Below are 24,966 nucleotides of genomic sequence, written 5' to 3' on the forward strand. Positions count from 1 at the left end.
GCTTAGCCTCTACAGAGTATATTTGATAGACAAAAGATTATGATCTCTGAAATTTATTAACCTAACAGACCAACATACAACTGGCAGACCACAAGATGCACAGGAAAGACCTCTGTAAAGCTGGTTGCAAGTGGTAAGTCACAGGTCAGTGCTTGGCAGCCACTGATCGCGACCGGTGGCTCACTGGTCAGTGTCAGGCAGCAGTCAGCATGTGCAAGTGTGACACAGAAGTTGCTTTTAATCCCCAATAGACCACAAGATAGAATTGTTGTTGGTTTTTTAATGCTTATATATATGTATATATGTATATATATATATATATATGTATATATATATATATATATATATATATATATATATATATATATATATATATATATATATATATATATATATATATATATATATATATATATGTATACACGTATATATTTTAATTAAATTGATGTTTTATGATAAATTGATCTTGTGATGAATAAAATGAGTCCACTCTGAGCCACAAGGTGTCTCCTGTCACTTCTGATAGCAAGCAAACAGTGATCAGGCACTGTGTACGCTACTTTTGTATATAAAGACCCGGATTCCATTTGTCTCTATACAACTGATGAAGGTCTTTGACCGAAATGTTGTGCAAATTATTAAATCTAGTCTTTATTGTGCAAGTGTAGACAGTGTGTGGGTGTTCCTTCTACTCCACCTACACACCTGTCCAATAGATGATTCAAGTATGCAAAAGATTTTTGTGTACCTGTTCCTGTTTAATTTAAACTGGTGATATTTGACCCGTCAGCTCCTTCCCTATTGCATGAATTCTTTCCTCTCTGAAATGATTGAACTTGAACATTTTGGGGAAAAGAAAAGTATTTAAGGATGAAGGTTTGGGCTTCATCACTTGCACTTTTTTACCCATAGCCTTCTTACCCATGGACCTACTTTGTTTCTGCATCACTCCACAATAGCTCTCCTCAGAATTGCTTGTTTACACTCTTGGTAGTTGCAGCTATATGGAAGTCATATGGTAGAGCAGGTCTAAGAATTTTTTTCCTTTTCTTTTCAGGGTGATGCAGTTGAAAGACGGAGAGAGGTTGCCATCCGCTGCCTGGTCGTGCATCTCGGGGAAAAGGAAAAGGATCTTGTCGAGGAATACTTGGTAGGCAACACTAAATCATCAGATCTTCACACTGAACAAGCTGCGTTCTTTTTTTAAACAAAAAAACTTCTTTTTTTTTTGTATACCAGCATCCGAAAAGCTGTGCTCTGATTTGTGTTTTGATTTTTCTTCCATCAAAATGTTATACTGGCACTATAACATTTAAGATATTGACATTAAGACTAAGGGCCAATTCCAATTCCTCCCTTAACTCCTCAATCTCAACCCCTTGCCCTTAACCCTCAATCTTTGGCCCTCAATCTTGGCCCTCAAAAATAAGTGTAAGGGTATCTCTTTATCTTCATGTAAATATTTAAAACAAGATTATTTTTTTTTTACACACAGTTACAAATATTCAGAAGAAGCAGATAGCAGGCGAGGACCCAGATGCACCTATCCTGTCTTGAGCCTACAAAGTGGTTAAGGCGGTGATGTCGTCATTAACCCTTGCTAGGTTGCAGGCTCTGTTCCTTACATTTTCTACAAATGCTTTTGTTGCAGGCATCATTTAGCTGTTGGGCTGCTGTAGTTTTAAAAGTAAAATAATTCCACACAACAGACATTTTAACAGTAAGCTTCTATCCTCAGCATTGTTCATGGATGAATCTGGTCTAAAATAACTGAGCTGCGAGAAGTGGTAGATTTAGCTGCTTTTTCCAGAAAGCAGCAGAGTTGGGAGGAGTCTTCCATATAACCAAGTTTACTCATTTCCATTTCTGTGCTTCTGACTTTAAAAGGATGGCAAAGGGCAGAATGGAGATGTCACCAACCAAGTGATGAAGATAGGTGTCACCAGAGGGGCTACAGCATCTGATCCAGCCAGCACAACCATCGTGATGGAGGGAACGGAGGTCCTAGGGGGCGTGGCTGTAGCAAGAGGCTGTGCCTTGTTGATGGCTCTGATATACGCACTCAATCTGAGCTGCCCAACAGAACTGAAACACACCTTAGAGGTATTTCAAAAGATGCTCCTTGAACTGGATGGCCTGAAAGCCAGCCCTAAAGTCATGTCGCTTAAAAACAAGCTGCGGTCATCAAATGAGGGAACACTGGGCATCTGGCAAGACTGTACTGTGAAATGTATGACACAGGGGTAAGCAGAAAATATGTGAAGCTTCATTTCAGGTGAACTATCCCTTTGATTTGTTGTGTACTGTGTTCCTAAGTGGTTCAGTTTTGCTTCTGATGTTAAATCCTTGCTGAGGTGAGAAAGCAGTCATATGTTCACAGTGTCATGTCTAATTCCACAGATGTAAACAGGCTCTATGTTCCAGGGAGCACTTAGTGTGACATGTTTTATATTGATGCAACGCCTGCATTGTCTCTTGCTAGCTTTAAAACAAATGATAAACATAGTTTTATTTTGGTTGTCATATCAACTGTTAAAAAAAAAAGAAGTTTACAGCACTCTCACTTAAAAATATTTTGGTTGATTTAACAGTATATATTTTTTTTAATTTGAAATTGTATTGAAATGGTGCGCATTTTGTTTTTTATGTGTCTATTTTGTTTAAACATACAGATAAACGTGAGAGGTTTCTGGAAATGTTCATGTACATTTGAAAGGAACTGTTTATGGTTTGAAAATAAAAGGTGGAGTTGCCAGTTGTATTGACTTGAGTTAAGAATAACTAATACTCAATGTATTATCAATGCTAAATTTAATTGATTGCATAAAAAATGTAAAATCATAATTGTGCTATATTAATGATATAACAATATTGATTTATCTATAACTTACATGGGAATTTTTAAGTAGCATAGGGATAAATTAAATGGCTATTGCAGCTAAATTTACAACATTATCTACACAATTTTGAATTCAATAAATTAGGTTACTTTAACTTAATTTTGCTTACAGATAAAGAAAATCCTGTTAGTAGTACTAGCATCAGTGTGTCAGTGCGACATTTAGAGCCTTGTTGGATATACTTAAATTAAACTCTGGTTGGCATTACTTAAAAAGATGCATGCAAATTGTTACCTCAATTTTATCAAGTTGAGCCAGTACATTTTTTTTTTTTTTTTGAGTGTGCCTCAACATCCCGGTCCGCTGACCCAAAAGAAAATAAATAAAAAGTAAAACAGGATGTTTGCAAATCGTTTCCGTGGTGTTTATTTTCACTTTGCACACAATCCACGATCGATTCTCGAGCACGGTGGGTACGCTATCAGCCCCGTGCTTGTTATTGTGCGACACATGAGCTGCCAGCTAGCAGCAGCAAGTCCTTTGCGCACGTAATTACGTTATCAACACGATTTATCGTTATTACCGCAAGATGACATTCTCACCGCGGTAGATTTTTTGCGACTCGGGGATATATCGCACATCCCTGAGTCACGGCTCCTACGGCACGTGAGCAACATGCGTTACAGCGCGATAAAGTAATTGTCTGCGTTAACTTGCCCAGCCCTAGTTTTTTATTATTTTATCTTATTTGCTATCTTATTTTCTGTATATGTTTTTACTCCACGGTCTTACAGCTTTTTTATTATTATTCTTTTCTCTTCCTTTCCTGTATTGTTTCTAGCTCTAGTGCTTCCTCGTGGGGGGCTCCTCACTGAGAGGGGTGTCATCAGTCTGGGGACCCTCTCAGTGGATGATCCCCCTGGGTGGCTGTTTCCTCTTACTGTCCCTCAGTGCCCTGCTATTTAATTTTAATTTTATTTATTGATTTTTAATTTCCTGACTGTTCTCTGGGATGTAGGGTGGGGGTGGGGTTGATAACCTGTATGTGTTTTGGGAGGAGGCAGATGGATTTTATTTGTTATTTTTCTTTTATCTTTATTCTTTATTTTTATTTTAATTGCTGTTAAGCACCTTAGGTTGCATGTTATTGTATGAAAGGTGCTATACAAATAAAATTTCATTTGATTTTGATTTGATAGTTGTTGGTTGTTTTTTTTTTTTTGTTATTTCTATAGTGTGAACAGGGGCGTCACCAGGAATTTTGGGCCCCCTGAAAAAAACTAATCAAATGGGCCATTTTTGAGCAATGCGAGCTTTTCATAACTCAAAAAATACAGTATAGTTCAATAATAGTGTTTGAGTCCATCTTTGACAGTGTCAATGTATTTTTATTGTGAATTCTCCACAAAGCACACTCTTAACATTTATGAATGATTAATTAAAAAAGACTTTAACAGACAAACTTAAATATATTTATATTCAGTGACAAAAATTCAAGCATCATTTTAAAATAATGAAAATAAAGTTGAAATGTAAATTCTCCATCCAGATGGAAGGAGAAATTGGCATTACTATAATAGTAATGGCAGTTTTCAACAACTGTCACGGTCCTGTTGCAGTACAGAAGCTCACCACCAGATGGCAGTATACCTATGTTCCCGCTTTCGACTGTATCGTATGGCCATGCAGCCCTTCGGCGTGAGAAATCGGAAGTGTGGCGTGAGAGTGAGAGGAACAAGTCAAATGCGTGAGAGTTGGCAGCTCTGATTAAATAGGCTAACACTAGTCTATCTTAGCTAGCTTATTTCACTATGGACATTTAGCTAACAGGTGAATATCACTCAGTCTCAGGCAGACTACCCACCTTTCTTTCTGGAAAAAAATCTGTGGTTGATTCCCCTTCTTTTCTCTCCCCTCTCTCTTTTCTCTCATTCCTTTTTTGAAATCCCGATTTTATTTTTCTGGGCAACATTTTGGTAGTTCACTGTTTCCTCCCGATTTCAATCAATTAAGTCGGTCAAATGAGGATTTTTAACTTTTACGACTAAAAACAAGTAGAAATAATACAATAAAAATAAATAAAGAGATATTAATAGTAGATGGTTGAATAATTGTATATGTTGGTGTGTTTTTTTTTAAACTTATTTCTTTCACCTATTTTTGGGGGCCCTGTAAGGCAAGGGCCTTGGAATCGTCCTAACTTTCCCTCCTTTACGGCGCCCCCGAGTGTGAACATTTCCTTTTGGGGGTTTTCCTCAATGTGATGATGTGCACGTTGACTGACTAAGTGAGAGCTGAGTGTCACTTTTGCATTTACAACCATTCTACTCTATTCTTCAATTTTAGGTTTTGCTGCCTCTTGGCCAGGACTCCCTTGGAAAAGAGGTTTTTAAACTCAATGGAACTTTCCTGGTACGTAAAGTTCCATAAAAAATAAAAATTCTACAACATCAGTCTTTACGAACACTACTACATCTCTGCCTCTTTCTCGCTCTTTCCCTGTTTGTTTGTGACACCCTTGTCCTGTGTTTCTTTCAGCAACCTCCTGTCCAATTGACGGATCACTCGCAGTTCGCGCAAAAAATAGAGCAGACGCCGATACGATTGCTATACGGCAACACCATTAATTAACATTGGGCACCAAATGGAAGCGGTCTTCGCTTCGCGGCGCTTCCGTGCCTGGTGTGAACCAGGTGGGCTGCTGTTCTTTTGGCGACTCAGTTTGAAAATTGTTTTTTTTGAAAATGAGAATTGACACTGAATCGAACAACGTGAGAATTGTGATTTGAATTTGAATCAATTTTTTCCCCACACCCCTATGTATTACTTCTGGCGCAACATCGACCACAGGCTGGAAGTGGAGCCTCTGTTCTATTTCCTGATTGTGCCTTTATTTTGTGTTTCTTGCCCTACCTCCTGCTTCAAGTCTTTCCCTTTTCTCCCCAGGGCTGGCACAGTGCAGCTGAGGCAGGTTCTGCTGATTAGGACCAGCTGCAGACAATACCAATCATCATCAGCAGCATATAGGTCCGGCAGTCCTCCTCCTCCGTGCCAGAATGTCTTGTCGCCACTCCCGAGAGTTACTGCCCTGCGCGCCGTGTATTTATGCGCCACATCCAAGTGCCGTTGCTACCGGTGTTTCCATTTTAGTCTCTGCCTAGCCAGCCTAGTGATTTTTGTTCCCTGCCTGTTTGCAGCGATTTTGTTTTTTACCGTGTTCCTGGAGGAGCCAGCGGTTTTTGTTCTTGTTTAGTTTTTTCAGTCCAGCTGTCAGTCCTGCGAGGTTGTTGGCAAGTCCAGACCTCGTTCCACACCTAACAGCCTCTTTATTTTCCCATCAAATCCATACCAACAGAAAGACAGAAACACACACAGTCTGAAGTCACATTGCACTGATTCAACTCGTCCTGTTTTCAAAATAACCTTATGGTCTGTTTGATTAATGGTAATAAGGAGAAAATGTATCTTAGGATGTTTTCTTAAATTGTCACCTTTTCAAACATTATTCTGTGTTTCAATGTTTAAATACATACAATCCCTTCATCAAGCTTGAGGGAAAAAGCAGCAGCTCCAATGAAACCCAACAGAACAAAAAGAGGCGGAAACTAATAATTACACACCAACAACACCATGACATGGATGGAACCTCCTTGGACTCTGGGCATTCGTTCACATTAAACCAATTTATTTTTCTGCAAAATCTGATGGTTGAGTGACAACGGTGTCAAGTTTTTTTTCTGTTTTAATTGGACAATCAGACTGAGGCCCAGTGAAAACACTCAGGGGACAGCAAGCGATGATTTGTGCAACTTTAATCAGACAGAGTGAAAAAAAGTTTTCTGGTTCCCGATGCATCTTGGGCCAGAAGACGAGGGTGGAACCAGTCTAGAGGTTCTGATCAGAATTCCAAGACCAGCTGAGTACAACATGCTGATGACACATTGATGTTTTGCTAAAGTCTGAAACTTCTCCAGGCAAAGGCTGAATAAACGGGCTTTTAGTTCAGTGGGCTTTACTTTAACTGGACCACTGTTATTTTCTGATAAAGAAAAGAAGCTCTTGGATATTTAACACATATAATAACACATGGACATGGAGACAGCTGTGTGATGATATGTTTGGCCAGTTGTTTTATTTTAAGTTGTGTAACCCGGTGGTTAAAAGACAATATTTCATCAGTGGTTAAAAAGTGTTATAAAAATTATTATTATTATTCTGTTTATTTTGTTATTGAATTTTTAATATAGTTTTGGATGTGAGAAGTTTAATGTGGGGGAAAATGCTCATTTTGAGTGTGGGGTTATATTGTTGTTGTGGGGTACTGTTGTTTGATTGGCCGAGAGAGTGGGAACACCTAGCGAGGCGGGGTGGGCAAGAAGTGAGTGAGACATGCGAGCGAGAGGGAGACGAGAAAGAAAAGGTAGAAGCTAAGCTGTCGGTAAAGATTAATGCCAAGGTCAAAAACAGTTTAATAAGATGTCATTGCGGTACCGCTAGGTTATTACTGGTTTTTGGTTTTTAGGTGCAAAGACCTTACTGGCAACTCGCCAGTGCAAAGTGTTTTTTTGCCCAAGCAGGGTGGAGTTACTTAGCCGGTCCAAGTGTTGAGCTCACGTAGCTCAACACGTGCCTGGACTGAGGACGGCCAAAAGACTGCTGAACTAGTGAATCTGTCGTGCCAAGGAGCTCCGTACGCGTGTGCCAGCAACGCCCAAAGGAGGACGCCGGCGGACGACAGCTGTTGGGGTGAGCGAGAGGCACGGGTTAGCCTTCCGGAGGAGAGGCTAGCCCGGCTAGCTAGGAGCGCCGTTTTTCCGACCGTCAGCGCCAGTGAACGCGCCGTTTGGGCTCCGAGGGAGAGCAAAGAGATTGCCACCCAGTTATCCTTTCAAACAGGCCTTCAACTGGGTTTTTTTTGTTTGTTTGTTTAAGTTTATGCCGGCTTAGGTCATTTAAGTACACTGTGACTTAGAAGTGTGTTTTCTTTCTGTTTGAATTTGAGTTATAGTAAATTCAGAACTGCTATTGCTTGTGTCTGAAACACAACCATTTTTTATTTTCAAGTGTTACTCAACATCTATTTTGCTTTATTGTCCTAAGTAGTTATTTTTCATAATAGTGTGTGTCGTTTTTTCTGCCCAAGTGTGTTGGTGCATCATTGGGGGGTTTCACTTTTGAGGAGTTGTGTGAGAAAAAGGGGGAAATTTGCATGATGTAAATAATTGTTGTAGTTAAGTTAAGTTGTGTAGTTAAAATGTTGTAATTATAATGTGTGATGTAATTTATAATTGATTTTTGCAACAACAAAAAACAAACACACACAAAAAAAAATTAACAATAAAAAAAGGAAACTGCCAATAGGAAGACCTGAGCTACTGCTGGGACTACTGGGACTCCCAGTGTTCTTCTCACCAGATGTCTGCTGATTTTTAACCTCACCAGTTTATTGAACCCACTGGTCACCAGTTGGCAGAAACTCAGTGTGTGGCTACCTTTAATGGAACTCCTGACTCTCTCTCCGTGGCTCCACTTTGTTTGGACCCCAAGTGCACTGGAGAGAAAAAAAAAAGTGCTTGCACCGATGATGTCATCAGCGTGGTGGAGAGGTAGTGGTCCGTGGGGGTGTTCTCATAGGAATGCGCAGGATGCTCTGCCCCATTACAGCCGTAATGAAGACAAACTGCACTTGAAGCACTCTGAGGCTCACGAAGCAACATCTGGACATTCACCGTATTAAAGAAAAGAAAATGAATTCAGCATATTGATGATGTTTCTGCACCACTTTGTCCCATAAGCTGCTTACGGCAGAGAACAATAAACATCTTATTTGGGCCATTTGGCTCGAAGGTGGAGGCTCTGAGGGGGACTTCTTCACCTTTAGATTATCCGGCTGCACGTTTGGTCCAGATTGAGTTTCAACGTAGCTGTAAACAGACGAATCAACAACAATTCCCTGCTAACATCTGAGGATGTCTGCACACGATCCACAAAGACAACAAACCTGACCAATCAGTTTTAATGGTTTTCATCTGGGGAGGGGAGTTGAGGGAGTGGGGGGGTTGACGTAATGCTGCATTAGTTTCCCTGTAAAGCAGAAACATCAGAATGATTTTGTAAGCCTGAAGCATTCGAGAGACCAGCTGCCAAAAACTACAGTTCAAGAGCACGAAAGGAAAGCCAAGGACGTTAAGGCCCCACCCTCAGCTTGAGGCACCACCCCTTAGCTGGAGGCCATGCCCTCATTGTCTCTCTGTCTCTTCTACACATAAGAAGACAGTTAAACTGACAGATGTCAGAATATGATGACGTCCCAGGCGTATCCCCCTTGGGGTGTGGAGGGGGCTCTGGACAGCTATGAGCTGATAATTGGGCAATAAAGGAAAATAACCAAAATTCAATTCAAAGAATAACAATAGATGGGGATTTTTCACAGCGATGAGCAATCAATCATCAGGTTGTTTCAAACATCAACAGACCATGTGGGTCTCTCCCCCCCCCACCTCCCCAATTCCACTGGCCAAAAAACATGTTTTTTTTTTTTAAATAATCGGCATTTGGTGACGGTGGAATCTGCTCACCGAGCCGCGTGACAAAACGGATCAATCAACCAGGGTCAAAATCGGCTCCAATCGGCTCCGCACCGATCGGCTTGCGATGGAATCCAGAAACAGACGCCGAAACAATCGCTGCACGGCGGGAAGCAGCCGTGGAGGTGCGCGCCGCTTCAAGTCTGGCGGTAACGACGTCATTGTCCCACTACAGCCAAAAGTGACCAACAACTAAGAACACTGGCCACCGCCGGACTCTTGAATTCTGTAGCACTTCATCATGCGATCTCAGCGCGATGACGTCAGCAGACACGCAGCGGTGAAAGCGGAGGGGGTGCAGCTTGGGGTGCAACCCAGTTGGGTTTGGTGCGTGGAGACGGAACTCAATGCCGATTGCTTCCGCGACGTCCCGCGTCCAAAAACATGGTGTCATCCCGCTAATTTTAGTGGAACAGAGGCTATATGGAAGCGATTGAGCCTCGCTTTTCACTTCAGAAGCTGATGATTTCATCTGCTGCTGCTACCAACAGCTTCATAAACAAGCTCTTTACATCACACTGGAGTTGTCTCCTCTCCAGGCTGCACTCAGAGCAAATTCCAGACTTAAGCGCCTTTTCCACTGGCCAAAAAAACGTAATGTAGTCCTGCTATTACTCTGCATTTGGTGGCAGTGGGAAAGGCTCACCGAGCCGCGCCGAAACTTTTCAAACAACCCGGCAAGGGACCTGGGTTGAAATCGGCTCATTTGGCTCGGCTCCGATCGGCTTGTAGTGGGGAAGGGAGACCCACAACGACATCACATATTGTACCTGCCGCACGGGGTGACGTGGAGCGTTATGTGTGCTACTTCATAATATTGCGCCAAAGGTGTTCGATTACGTTCCATCGCTCGAAAATTGTTTATCGTCATTGTCCTCTTGCTTTTTTGCTCGCAGCTCGCACAGAGAATAGACCAGACGCCGAAACGATCGCTGCACAGCGCAAGCCAGCTGCGGAGGTACGCACCGCTTCAAGTCTGGTGTGAAAGACCCCTTGCGGAACGATTCTACAGTCAACAGTCCCCAACACCAAAGAACAGCTTTAGAGTGGAATTTACGTCTTCCTACTGCTGGATCTGAGAGACTGACGGACGGATGCCCACCAGATGCAGCTCCACATTAGCATCTGATTAGCGTCACATTAGGACGCTGGTATTAGATTAACAACTGCGAGTGCTGGAAGTCACTCAGTCAGTTTCCTCGGAGCTGCACCTTGTCGTCACATCTGTTCTCCTAATAGTTGAAGCTCATTGGATCTCGGAGGTGCAGCTGCTGCCTCAGTGCTGCTGGTGTCAGTGTTTATGGACTTTGCATTCGATTCAACCGCCTAAATGGTTCTGCTTGTTCTGTCTGGAAGTGTGCGTGCAGCAAGCTACGTGCGTGTATATGTGTGTGTGTGTGGAGGATGTGTGAAGTGCTCCATTGAATTAACACCTACATTTTTTGTCTTCCCGACAATTAAGAAAAATTGTTTTGTTGCTTTTAAAAGGGGCAGGAAGTTGTTTTGGATTAAAGTTGTGTTGACGTGTTTCACTTGATTTGATTTTGAACCTCACAGAAAAATATATTTAATATTTGATGAGCTGGTTAACATTTCATGTTTATGCAATACAGAGTCTCCCTTGTATTACACAAAACATAAAGCTGAACACTGCAACCACTGCATTCTTGGCCAAATTGACAAGTGACACTTCCTATTTAACACACAGTGTTGTTGAGAATGTGGAGATGATCGGGGAATCTTTGCATTTGTGTCTTGAAGCCGATAATAAATCTCTCGTGGAACAATTTCTTGGTCAGGGAATACATTACAATGATGTTAAGGCATATAATAGAGCTCAAGTAGGGAAAACTTTTTACACTTCAAAGCAATATGTGAAAGCAAAACGAAGGAAAAATTCCACTGTTATTTTTTTGATGCAGATGAAATATGGCCAGATTGAATTATTGTGTGCCTTAAAAAAAAAACAGTGAATGTCAAAGTGAGATCAAATTTGCATTTGTCAATGAATTCTCTGTTGCAGGCATAAATCTTATACAGGATACTCTGACAGGTGGGACATGTTTTCATATTGTGAGCCTACTTGAAGCTCCCGTTAAAAGGACAGTAGTTGCACTTGAAAGCATTTTGGGAAAGTTGATGTGTATTGATCTGTCCTCAAAGCCTGGTATTTTCTTTGTTGCACATTTCCCTAACAAACTTGAAAGGGACTGAAAATAGTGTGAAGACACAAGATTACATCTTTGGGCCACCGATTCAGTTTGTATTGTAAACTCAAATGGTAACAAATATTAACTCTGAGCTTTTAAAACATATACATTGTCAAACAGCAAGGTAACCTGTCTTGAAGTACAAAAAGTTGATTCAAATGATGGCCCCGAATTTGATTATGTGTGTTCACTTATCATATCTATATAAATTTTTAAAGAATTTGTATTTTGTCGCACTTACACAAAGTTTAACTGACTTAGAATTCAATGAGTGCTTGTGGAGAACTCTTGATTTGCTCCGCCTGAGATCCCAAAGAGACACATGCATTGAAAATCATTTTTTGTATGAGTTGCATAAATGATACTTTGATGAGAATAGACAGAGGTCATGCCGAGACCTCCCAGATCGCTCTGCCTGAGATCCCAAAGAGACACAGAGTGAGAAAAATCTGAGAATCATTTTAGCGCTTGATGAGATCTCCATTTGAACTTAGAAATAGACTACTGTGAGACTGTAGATGCCTTGGCGCTCTAGAGGGGGAAAAAATTAGAAACAGGAGACATAAGGCATTGTCTCATTTTGGTTTCACACAGACCTCAAAGTTGTCTAGGAGAAATAAATGAAACAACTTTGAGAGCTCACCTTGGCAAAATCTTTCCTCTCCTTTTTTTTTTTTATTAGATATTGACTGGTGATTTATGTTCAGCAGTGATGGGTAGATGAGGCATCATGACGCGTTTCGACACATTGCCAAACTGTATTGATACTGTGTTGAGACTGTGTCACTGAATACTGACACCTGCTGGACCTTAAAAATCCCTACAGGCAACCTAGTTGACGGACTCAACTGACACTGATTTGATGACCTAGTGTATATACACAATAATATAATTGAAGTCATTGTATTATATATTGTATTATTTCATATATTCATTTAAATTTAAAATATCTTGGATATTTTTAGATACGGTCAATAAATAATGTGAACATGTATCATAACGTGAAAATCTAAGTGAACGTGTTGTAAATGAGGATGCTTGTGACCTGATTTTTTTTTTATTTTTATTTTTTTTTACAAATTTCATTAAAAAAAAAAATACGTTCTTCCAACGTTTTGAAATTGAGTCTGTTACGCTTTTTTGAGACAACTTCTCCAGCTGTAGCAAAGACTCGCTCACACGGCACAGATGAGGCTGGAGTGCAGAGAAATTGTAAAGAAACCTGGTAGAGGTGTGGATAAAAAATGTTTTGGTTGTCCCAGTATCTCAGAGGATCCTGGGACCCGGCAATATTGCCCTGTGCCAGGTATCTCTGCACCTCCTGGATGGCATCAGCTGTGGCACTTTTGGTCTGCCTGTCCACTTCGATGTCAAAATGTTGCCAAAGGTTATCTAAAAAACAACAAATTGGCATTTTAGTACATGATTTCCAAACAACAACAAACAAATAATACTGAATAACATGCCTGAAGTGGGTGCAGACAGCTGTTGTGAAGACGTTCCCGGCTGGGGCTCATTTGTGCGTCCGATTACAGACGCACATTCTGACCGCAGTCTACTGATGGCCTCGTTACACTTGGAGAAACTGCGGAACCCGAGTGATTTAAATCTGGGGTCTAGAAGTGTTGCTCGGGTCAACACACTTAATGACTCCAGATTGGAAGCAGTGTCTGTGACTCCACGCTTCAGGTGTTCATGTAGGTGTATGGCTGCCTGTGTGTGCAAGGTTGAAGCATTACGCTCTAGTGCATGATAGAGCATCTTCATCATCGGGATGACCTTTGACCCCGACTCTTGCCTCTCTTCAGACAACTCCACTGTAGCTTGATGGAAAGGAGCAAGCACAAGAAGTGTTTCTCCTATGATTGTATACTCATCAGCTGTAAATGGAGTCACATCTGTTTTTCGAGAGGCCAGAGATTCCCACACTGGTTCCCTCTCATCATATAGCCTTGACAGCATTTGATATGTGCTGTTCCAGCGTGTTGGCACCTCATTGATAAGTTTCAGGGTTGGTCGTCCCATCTGTTGCTGCACTTGAGCAAGCTTCTCCTTGGCTGTAGTGCTTGATCTGAAGTATGTGACAATGTGCCTGGCTTTGTGTCTGATGGATGGAAGTGTGGGGATCTGATCACATGATTTTCTAACTAATAAATTGCAATGCAAATTGAGTGCCGAATTTGGAGCTGTCTAGTGGATGCAATCATGTTTGGTGCTGCGTCAGTCACAAAACACTTTACTTTATCGGTTATGGCCCAGTCCTCCATCATGCCCTTGGCCCATATTGTCAGCAGTGTGACTTTGTGGAAAGTATTGCACTCCCTACACAGATGTACATAACTGCAAATTCTCATTAATGTAGTGACAGGTAAGAGCCAAGTAAGCCTCCATGTTCACAGATGTCCACATGTCAGCTGCTATACTCACTGCCACAGCTTGCTGTACTTCCATTTTCACTCGTTCCCGTTCCTCCTCATACTTTTTGGCCACCATTTGTTTGATGGTCTGAAAATGACACCAAGTCAAACCAAAAGCAAATCAATATATTTAAATTAAAGAATAAAATTTAGATACTTTTACTTTTAGATAATACTTAAGATGATTTCTACACAAACCTTTCTGGTTGGCAAAACATATGAGGGCTCAAGGACCTGAACCTGTTCCCTGAACCCTTCACTCTCAACAATGCTGAGGGGCTGGCAGTCCTTCAGAATGAAATTCAGCAGAGCCTCATCCAGCACCTGCTTCCTGGAAGCTTGATGGTTAAAAATGAAGTAAATAATAAATGAATAGGAATTAATTATCAATAAAGCAACTGTGAATAAGTTGTACAGTGGCTGTATACCTGAGTTTATCCTGGGTGCATCTGGGACTTCATTCGCATGCCTGGCCCTATAATGCCTCAGCATTGAAGAGGTGCTTTTATTTAAATATGATAGTTCTGTCGAACAAATGCGACATTTAACCTGCAGAAAATAATATGAATTGTAAACTAAGAGTCACTTTGAAATGAATTTGAATTCAGATAGATCAAGTGGAAACTCTGAGAGGAACAGGATGAATCAATAAGGATATTAAAACAAATACCTTATTTTCGGACATGAGATCAAAATGGTCCCACACGGCGGAAATCTTTCTCTTTGCTTGAGGCTGCGCCATAATTCTCAGCCGATACATCCCATTGACAGATGCGCTTCCTTATAAACACAGTTTGGCGCGTCAGTGTCAGTTCGAAACAGTTTCTGTATCGGTCACGTGACTTTCTTAAAGCGATACGCGCACCGACACGGGGTTTTGCTCTATGAGCTCGACGCATGCGCCGACGCATTGGTGTTGCCGGACCCATCACTACTAGTTAGTCTTTTTCCTCCTTGTGAGTGATTTTTGTTTTGTCCCAGTGGCACGAGACTACCTGGTGGTCAGTGTTGGTGTTGTTGCATCGGGGCCTGGACCAAAACATCTGAAAGGTTAGCAATTCGTTTTCTGGCAACAGGTTTGACTTTACTGGTCCCAGTCTGACCTTCAGTCTGACGGATGAGAGGAAACAGCTGCACATAATCAGTAGAAGCAGTCCTCCACACCTCACAGGAGAAGAGCTCCTCCTGGAGTTGCTCCTCACGGTGTTGACACATAGCTACAGTTTCTTGGCATCCATACCTGGGTTCAGGTTGTGAATAAGGTTTTCCATCATACAGAAACCTCACTTTGTATATACAGGAACTTTGTGATGCCACAGAGTAGACAACTGATGGTTCTCAGTTCTGGTCACTGGTGAAGACGGAGGAGAAAAACAAGAATACATTAGAATAGAACTTTTGTTAGTTAGTCAGTCCTTTTTCCTCCATGCGAGTGATTTTGATTTTGTTGTCAGTGAGAATAGGATTACTTATAGCCTGTTTTATTTGATCTCTCTGATCTGCGGACAATTAATTGTGTGAAATAAATTTACTTGTTTTCCGTTAATCCTCTGTGTCTGAGTCCTGCCTCAAGTCCCGGCCTGACAGGGACGAAGCTAAGGTAATTAAGCATGATTTTAATTGATGGTTTGCTTTTTAGTGTTGCACTTGTTGGTTTGTTGGATTTTCTTCTTTAAAGTAAGCATTTTTTTTTTTTATAATTACTCAATCTGTTGTATTTATTGACATGTACAGGATTATTTTCCTAGTATTATAGTGCAAATCAGTTTAACTTGCCTGAGTTGCTCAACTGAAGATGTTTAATTTTATCTGTAGCCTGTTTTGCTCACGAGGTGTAATAGATTGTGGAATCTTAGTAGACGCTGCAGAGATGGGAGAGTGGCAGCGATCAGCTCCGATGACCGTGGTGCTTGTAAATAAGGCAAATGCGCCATCTAGTGGGATCGAAGGCAATACAGGACAAGTTCAAATGGATGCAGTCATAATGATATGATTTGCGCTGGGGCTGGGGCTGGGCGATTTTGAAAAAATCTTGTATCTCGGCATTTTTTAGCTGAATGGCGATACTCGATCTATATCGATATTTTTCCGCAATGTAATTTGGTTCCCTCGAAAGCTCTCTGCTAATTTTTTCCCTAAGGCAAACCCTTCAAAAAAACCACAAAAACTAAGTTATCAGTCGTAGCCTCATACCAAATGTCAAACAGGCACCTTTATTTATTTCTTTTTTGTCTGCACAATATCATACTGTATAAAACAATGAAAAAAAAAACTGCCTGGATAACCTTTCCTACATAACAAAAATACACATAGCAACTAATTAAAAAAAAATACTGTGCAATTACGCAAACTGTAACAGGCAGACTTGTTTGGTTGGCAGTTGTGCAAATCACAAAACGCAAAGTGCATCTCTTCTTTGTGCAAATTTCAAATAACAATAAAATAAAATAAATAACTGTCCTGCTCTACTGTTGCAATGGGGGCCATGTCTTTAGCGATATAGTAAGCCACCGCATTCGTAATTTCATGCCATTTTTCACTCTTCCGTTCATACGGCACAGCACAACCGAAAGAAGTTTGAAGTGTGGTTTGTTTCTGGGCAGGAGGCTGTGGAGGCTTCGTGGTCTCGGTGGCGGCACGCAGTTTAGCACTTCGTATTCCACTTTATGGCGTAGTTGTAGATAGCGGAAGAGATTAGTCGTGCTCGAACTTTTGGTTGCAACAGGTTTGCGACACACTTTACAAACCGCATTTTGCTGATGGTCATCTGAAACTTTAAATCCGAACCACCTCCAAATGATTGAACCATTGTTTTTCTTTTTATTAACCAGCTCGTCGTCAGCCGCGCACTCGGACTGCGGGGGAGGGGTTCCACTCACAGAGCGAGAGAGGCGGGGCTCAGTAAACTCGAGTGAGTGGAGAAACAGTTGTGAACTGGCGGCTCAAGGGAAGAGATGTATAAATTGGCGCCACCCAGAGGCTACGGGGCGAGCTGGGGAATGCAGAAAGGCAGGTGGCGCTTGTGATCAAGAAGATTAGCTGCCACCTGTGGACTCCGAGGGGAGCTCTAGAATTGGCTCATTCAACCGACCAACTAGCCAATCAGCAGCGGCGTCACAGTTTAAAGGCCCCCCTCCCTTGTTCTCTCTCTCACTTTGACTTCGGCACTGGACAGCCAGGTTTGTGGAGGGTGGGTTGGAGCAAGGTAAGGACGGGGTACCCCATACATTTATGCACGTAGAGTCACTAAGTCTTAAACTCACCAGGTTATATCGCTTATCGCTAACCCTAATGCCATACAAGTCTATGAGGGTCCAAGGTTAACTTTGTCCGAGAGACATGGGGCCACTTTCAGGTTCATCAGGATCCTCCAGGACACACCCACGCCAAATGTGGGGCTTCTAGCCCATGAGGAAACCCGAAACCCTCACTCTAATTCCAGCCTTATCGCTAACCCTAATGCCATACAAGTCTGAGGGTCAAAGATCAACTTTGTCCTAGAGACATGGGGCCACTTGCGTTTTCATCAGGAGCCCCCAAGAAGCGCCCACACCAAATTTGGGGCTTCTAGCCCATGAGGAACCCTGAAACCCTAACCCTAATTTCAGCTAACCCTAACCCTAGTTTCAGCCTTATCGTTAACCCTAATTCAATGTAAGTCTATGGAGGTCAAAGGTCAACTTTGTCCTAGAGACATGGGGCCACTTTCAGGTTCATCAGGATCCTCCAGGACACACCCACGCCAAATGTGGGGCTTCTAGCCCATGAGGAAACCCGAAACCCTCACTCTAATTCCAGCCTTATCGCTAACCCTAATGCCATACAAGTCTGAGGGTCAAAGATCAACTTTGTCCTAGAGACATGGGGCCACTTGCGTTTTCATCAGGAGCCCCCAAGAAGCGCCCACACCAAATTTGGGGCTTCTAGCCCATGAGGAACCCTGAAACCCTAACCCTAATTTCAGCTAACCCTAACCCTAGTTTCAGCCTTATCGTTAACCCTAATTCAATGTAAGTCTATGGAGGTCAAAGGTCAACTTTGTCCTAGAGACATGGGGCCACTTTCAGGTTCATCAGGATCCTCCAGGACACACCCACGCCAAATTTGGGGCTTCTAGCCCATGAGGAAACCCGAGACCCTCACTCAAATTCCAGCTTTCCATCTTCACCGTCTCTGACGTGCACCTGGGTTGGAGGTCAGATGATGATGATCATCATGGTCATAATAATTGGAATTAAATTATGTGTTGCTATTGTGTGTTTCTCACTCTGACTTTGGCGCCTCTCTTGGTGTAGCTGACAACCAGCTCCACCTACATCCAAGCACACACAGCTGCGAGTTAGGACTTCCTGTGTGTTTGTTCACCATGTGTTGTTCAAAATATTCTATTTTTAGATGACTCAGCTCTTGTCAGTTTGTGTTTTTTTTTACCAGTGTTAAAACAACTCAAAGAACAGTCTGTTTTTAAATGACACAAAATGAAGTGACTTTAAGCCCAAATTGTGCAAACACACAATTTCACTCACTGTGTTCTCCGCCTTAAATTTCGTCTTGCCTTCAGACGGAGACACAGACAGTCAAATCTCAGCTCCTGAATGCAAAGTTCTCCTCAGAACAAAGTTTCATGAGTGGAAAAGATGCTCCCACCTTTGGCTCTCTTCCAAAGTAGAAAGACCACCAGGATGCACATGACGACGACCACAAGAAAAACTGCCACAAGGTGGCGCCACCATTCTGGAAGAAGAAAAATACCTTAATTTGTATATACAGGAACTTTGTGATGCCACAGAGTAGACAACTGATCTTGATTATTTCCAGTCACTGGTGAGAGACAGTTGGCCACATTCTTCTACATATTGTTGGGAAACCTCCCTGTTTTGGCGAAATGTCTCGTTAGAGCTCCCAGCAAACAGCCAGTGAATTCCCCTACAGCTGGGAAGCTGTTGTCCACAGGGTAAAGTAAGGTTGTCTCCGTTCCTGATGGCAACAAACTGAGGCTCTGCAACTGTAAGAATATAGGAAAAATCAAGTGGAAACATTTCCAGACTGTATTGAACTCAGGATGTTAGAAAGCAAACCTCAGTTCCTCCATCTCAACGTTGGCACCATCATTTGTGAAAAAGTCTTTGGCATTTTTTCAGTTCTTACCTGCAACAGAGATGATGAGTGTGGCAAACACACTCACACACATTTTCACCCTCTGGCTTCCAAAGGTTCTTCCGTCTCGCTCCTCCACCCCTTTGCTGCCGACAGCCATCACTCTGCTAACTTTGAAGACGAAGTTGAAAGAAAAAAAGATCTCTGATCTTTGAGAGTTGTATCTTTTCTCTGGAGTCTCTGAGGTGCTCAAATTGGAAAACAGAGGAGATCAGTTCAGCTTTCTGAAACCTGGCAGCCTGGAAAACATTTCTGCCACAAGACATTCAGCTGCCGTCTTCTGAGGAACTGAGGCTTTATATCGAAAGTTTTTTGTTTTAAATATGGCATCATGACAGGAAGTTGCAGTTTAGTGTGAAACCAAAGCCAAGGGAGGAGAAATGACTTCCGAGCTGCAGGAGTCTCTTAATTTCTGTCTCCACTGTTCTACAAAACTGCAGGTGTCATTGTGTTGTGTGCCTCTCTGTCATCTGCCTTCAGAAATTGGCTCTTTTCAAAGTAGAAAGTCCACCAGGATGCACATGACGACGACCACAAGAAAAACTGCCACAAGGTGGCGCCACCAGCCTGGAAGAAGAAAAATACCTTAATTTGAAACTTGACTTGTTTCAGGTGAATCCTCCAGAGTCTGAAGAAACAAGATCCACCACACGTAGCTGAACCACCTCCAGGCTGAGGCTCCTCAGAGTTCCCACCAGTGTTCCCAGTGCTCCCAGAGGCACAATACCATATGGTGGTCAGTGTTGCTGATGTATCGGGGCCTGGACAAATAGAGACCAAAAAACAAAAAATCAGTTTCTCCTTTTCTGGCAACAGATTTCACTTTACTGGTCCCAGTCTGACCTTCTGTCTGACGGATTAGAGGAAACAGCTGAACATCATCAGCAGAAGCAGTCCTCCACACCTCACAGGAGAAGAGCTCCTCCTGGAGTTGCTCCTCACGGTGTTGACACATTCATACAGTTTCTTGGCATCCATACCTGGGTTCAGGTAAATAAGGTTCTCCATCATACAGCCACCTCACTTTGTACCTTGTGATGTCACATATCAGGACAACTGATGGTTCTCAGTTCGTGTCACTGGTAAAGACGGAGGAGAAAAACAACAACATGGTAACAAAGTTCATCCCTGCAGACAAAAGAGACAAACAGCCTTGTGTCCATTAAACAAAGGTCAAATATTCATCAGTGAAGAAGCTTCAGGAGAAAATCTGAACAGAAGAAGGAAGGAAAGTTAAACATCAAACCAACAGACTGTTCATGCAATAAACTGAAAACAATCGAAGACAATTACAACTTCTTCAAAACATCTTCATTAAAATCATCATTTCTGGCCAACAGCAGCTTCACTTTGTTGCTGAGAGCCAATCAAAATGTGGGACAGAATGATAGAAACTATGTCCTGTAGCTGCTGCTGCCAATGTCTGACTTTATGAAGAACAGCCACACACACACACACACACACACACACACGATGTAAATACTCACAGGTAACAACTGACAGATGAATGGCAGCTAGTTCATAATGTGCATCGCTCCATCTGCAGTTGAACTGTCAAGCAAGCTCCTCAGTGATCTTCATTATTTCCAGAGAAAAGTCACTGGTGAGAGACAGTTGGGGTGAATTCCAATTCCTCCCTTAACCGTCAATCTCAAAAATGCGCGCTCCCGCGAAGTGTAAGTGCTGTCTCGATTCTCAGAACGTCAAGTTGCGGCTGTATCGCCCTCAATATTGACATTCTCCGGCACCACCCTTGGGAGTAAGGGCTACCCAGAAAGCATTACGTATTTTCGCCAGGACATCTTCGAAAAATGGCGATGAAAAAAGCGAGCTACAAATGGAAGTATTTTCTGAGTATTTTCTTTGGCGTAAGGCCGCCCCCCACAGTCTGAAGACGTAACTGCACTTAAGGGGTATCCCATTTCACAAGTCACAAGATAGCCCTTACACTTATTTTTGAGGGCAAAAGATTGAGGGTTAAGGGCGAAGGTTGAGATTGAGGATTAATAGAGGAATTGGAATTGGCCCTTGGCCATATTCTTCTACATATTGTTGGGAAACCTCCCTGTTTTTAACCAGGAGGATCACCTTGTCAGAACTCCTCACAAACAGCCAGTTAATTCTCCTACAGCTGGAAACTGTTGTCTAAAGGGTTATCGCTAACCCTAATGCCATACAAGTCTATGAGGGTCAAAGGTCAACTTTGTCCTAGAGACATGGGGCCACTTGCTGCTTCATCAGGATCCCCGAAGACACATCCACGTCAAATTTGGGGCTTCTAGCCAATGAGGAAAAATTTGGAGCAGACACTACAGGGTTACAGCTGAGAAGGCACTTAAGATCCTCAAAGAACTGTTGCCACTCACTAGACCAAACAAATGGTTTCAATGGACTGGTTGATTCTTCTCTTGTGGTCGGCAGCTCCACTGCCTTGGTGCTGGAGATGCCCGCTTGCTCATGACTGCCATTCTGAGGCTCAAGCAGCTTCAAAACTAGTTGGCCCATCTGCAAAGAGGAACGTGTCTGATAGATCATCTCCATACTTCTTCGTTATTTTAAAATTTAAATAACATATAACTAACTGGTGGATGGTTTGGGGGGGCTTTTGTGTTCTCTGTCCCCAAGTACAGGTTACAACCTCCACTATTGCTTCTTCTTCAACACGTTGTCCTCATCTTTAGCAATTATGACCAACTGCAAAAAGTTAATTAAGACACATTGAGGTCTAAAACTCATTTATAATGCAGTTTTGCAAAAGTTAACAACCAGAACATGTACAACTGTGTACAATACAACACTGCGTAAGGCCCTTAAATGGATTGTGTTGTTCTATGTGCAGTATAACACAGCCTGAAGGCTTGACAGTTTCTGATGCTGTCTGCACTCCACTTCTCAGGTCCTCATAGAGCTCCCAGACACAATGAGCCCTCCGGCAATAAGACACATAATGGTGTCAGTCCTCCTCGAAAAGAAATTATTGCCCTTAGGATGAATTTCTTGCCTTGGAGAATCAAATTGAGGGGAAATTCATTCATCAAAAATTCTCGCTGGCAAGTATTGTTTTGGGGGGGCAATTGGAGGGGAACCTTTCAAGGTCTGTGTCAAACCATAACATGTCTCCAACACCATAGCTATGAGTAACTGTCCCAGGACATCGTTCCTCTCTCACAGTTGTGCCTCTGTCAGCAGATGGGACCTGAGATGGGGCAGGATTTGGCCTGAGGCAGGGAGACTCTGGAAGGCTCAGTCCTTGTTCTATGGCTGTTTGAAGATGAGCCATTCCAGATTCCTGTAGGACAGCAATGGATGGGCACACAAGTGGAACTTCCCTTGTTGTTGGTGTGTGGAGTCGACAATGCTCTGAGGAACATTGTTTTCTGATGTAAACACTTGCGATGTTCCTCATTGTCCTCTGAATGATGGCAGTAATATTGCATTGTGCATCAATTTGCAGGGTGCCCGAACTCGACGGTGCACTTTCAAACAGTGTACCCAACAGTTGTGCCCTCTGTAAATGCATCTGCTGAGACACTCCCTCAGTTGTGATGGCTTTCACCAACTGAAGTAGCTGGTTGTCAGTTTCCTCACCATTAACCAGGTTTTGGAAATTAACACTGTCAGAGTAAGTACGACACAAGCACTGACAGAAGACATCAAACACACACGTGTTTAGTACACAGACTCTTGTGTTGTTGATATTTCCATTCCTTAACAACGCCACCTTTATTTTCTTGGTTGTCACAGATGGATCGGCGTGGAACCACTCAGGACAAGGACAGAGGTAGGAAGACCCTTTCCTCTTCTTGGGTGGAATGCCGATGCCTCTCCAGTTCTCAGTTTCATCGACTGGAGCTTCTCTTGATGGTCCGGGCTCAAATACCAGATTGACATCTGGAGCCTCTTTGACAATTGGTAGTACAGAATCTTCCGTCTCTGTGTAACGGGTGTGCAGGATAGTTGGTCTCAGAGATGACTTGAGGGCTGTGTTTTTCGTCTTTTATGTGCCTCATTTATGCAATGCGGAACTGTGCAATTTATTGTTATATATTACAATACAGTGGCCAGAGCAAGAGGAAAGGCCAGGTTTTAAACTTGGTTTTAAGCCAGACTAAGCTGGGGGTGTGGTTGAGCCGTAAGAGGAAGACAAATGATGGGGCAGAGGTCGATCCCTCCGTCATATGCAAGAAATTGATCCAGTCCAGACTACGTGTTGATTTCATGTTTTACAGGAGGGCATGGGACTTGGAGGTTTTTTTTTGTGAAATGTGGACTTTTAACGATGCGTTGTGTGCGGTGACAAAGGGGGAATTATTCTTTAGTGACATGCTTATGTAAAAGTTTTATTCATTTATTTATTTCTGTATTTATTTATTTTGTTTGATTTATGAATCTAAATAAGAGCGGCAATTAGATGTTATTTTTCAAAATTAAAATCAAAAAATCTTCTTCTTCTCCTTCTGAACGGGGCACCTGGTGATGTGCGCTGTGGTCGTCCTCCTTCAATAGTGGCACCAGCCAATCACTCTCCAGCACCTGGAACACCAAGAAGATCCACACAGGGCCGACTGCGCCACTCAGTGGCCAACAGGACACATTTCAGACAGGAAAAAAACTGAACAGAAAACAGAGCTGACATTATAAATACATACACAAATATATAAAGATGATACACCATTGACTTCTGTCCGTCAAACAGCCAGAGTCCAGACTGACGTGATGGAAATAAATTCACGTAGATACAGGAACACATTCCTGGTTTGGTTTGGTTTTCTTCCACTGAGGATTCAGCTCCACCAGTGGCTTCTGGGACGTCTCTCCCAGTAACCACAGCAGCTTGTAGGGAGAAGCAGTCTGCCAGCCACCAGGCTGCACTGGGGTCAAAGGTCGTGACACGCCCACACAGTGTTGGTGCGTGCAGCTTGCTGTTTGGCTCCACTGGTTGTAGTTCTGTCAGCCACGAGTCGATGGAGCTCTCCTCTTCACTCTCCTCATCCTCACCACCACCTGCAAAGATAAGAAGATACAGCAGGAGTCAGGACTCACGGTCCTTGAACGCATCATCACAGAGATGTTGACTGTTGATGGAGATGATGGAGTGACTGGTGAGAAGAAGCAGACTCTCAGTCACATGTCAAGTGTGGAACATATGAAGGTCATGTGACCATGGAGTGTTGGACTGATACTGAGGCCTGATGAAGATGAACTGATCAATAATTGAGTGGTGAACTGAGAGAAGAAGCAGTTTGGCAGCAGATGTTGGGTGAATGAGGAGCAGCTGGACATCAGCACTAACTCTCTTCACCTGCTCTCCTTGCCAGACTATTTAGCCGCCCTGCTCCCTCTCCTCCCTGCCAGATTGTTTCTCTGCCATGCACGACGCTCCAGCACGTAACCCCGGACTGACTCACCTGCTACTGACCTTGCCTGTTCTGGTTCTCGCCTCCAGTCTTTCCCCTGATCTTCCCCTCATCTCCATCAGCAGGTCCTCAGTGTCTCCACTGCAGTCTCCTCAACAAGGGAACTCAGTGCAGCTTCACACTCCAGTGTGTTCCAGCCACTGAGTGTCAACACGTCCTGTTGTGACTGACAGTGTTGCTTTGATCTGCTGATTCAACTCAACATGATGCTCAGTTGTGTGTAAAGTCACTGCAGGTTGGAGCTCCACTGGATCAGAGTTCCTTCACTGGCGTCCGTGTAAATGGCGCCAAAAACGGTGATTCCGATCCACAGAGGGGACGCAAACGTGAAAATCTGC

The 24,966-nt window shown here is 42.7% G+C and overlaps 2 long non-coding RNA genes across 2 annotated transcripts; both read right to left on the reverse strand.

Moving 5' to 3' along the window:
- Positions 1-15,029: 15,029 nt before the first annotated feature.
- Positions 15,030-20,829, reverse strand: LOC142889683 (uncharacterized). Its single transcript, XR_012926875.1, has 3 exons — positions 20,699-20,829; positions 15,158-15,405; positions 15,030-15,083 (listed from the first exon to the last, which is right to left on the reverse strand). It is a non-coding gene; the product is annotated as an uncharacterized LOC142889683 (long non-coding RNA).
- LOC142889687 (uncharacterized) lies at positions 19,703-20,235 on the reverse strand. The gene is made up of 3 exons (XR_012926880.1): positions 20,055-20,235; positions 19,877-19,972; positions 19,703-19,778 (listed from the first exon to the last, which is right to left on the reverse strand). It is a non-coding gene; the product is annotated as an uncharacterized LOC142889687 (long non-coding RNA).
- Positions 20,830-24,966: the final 4,137 nt, after the last annotated feature.

This window comes from Nelusetta ayraudi, unplaced genomic scaffold (assembly GCF_046127955.1).
Source record: "Nelusetta ayraudi isolate G7.1 ecotype Tasmania unplaced genomic scaffold, CSIRO-AGI_Nayr_v1 ptg000023l, whole genome shotgun sequence".
NCBI classification, from domain to species: Eukaryota; Metazoa; Chordata; class Actinopteri; order Tetraodontiformes; family Monacanthidae; genus Nelusetta; species Nelusetta ayraudi.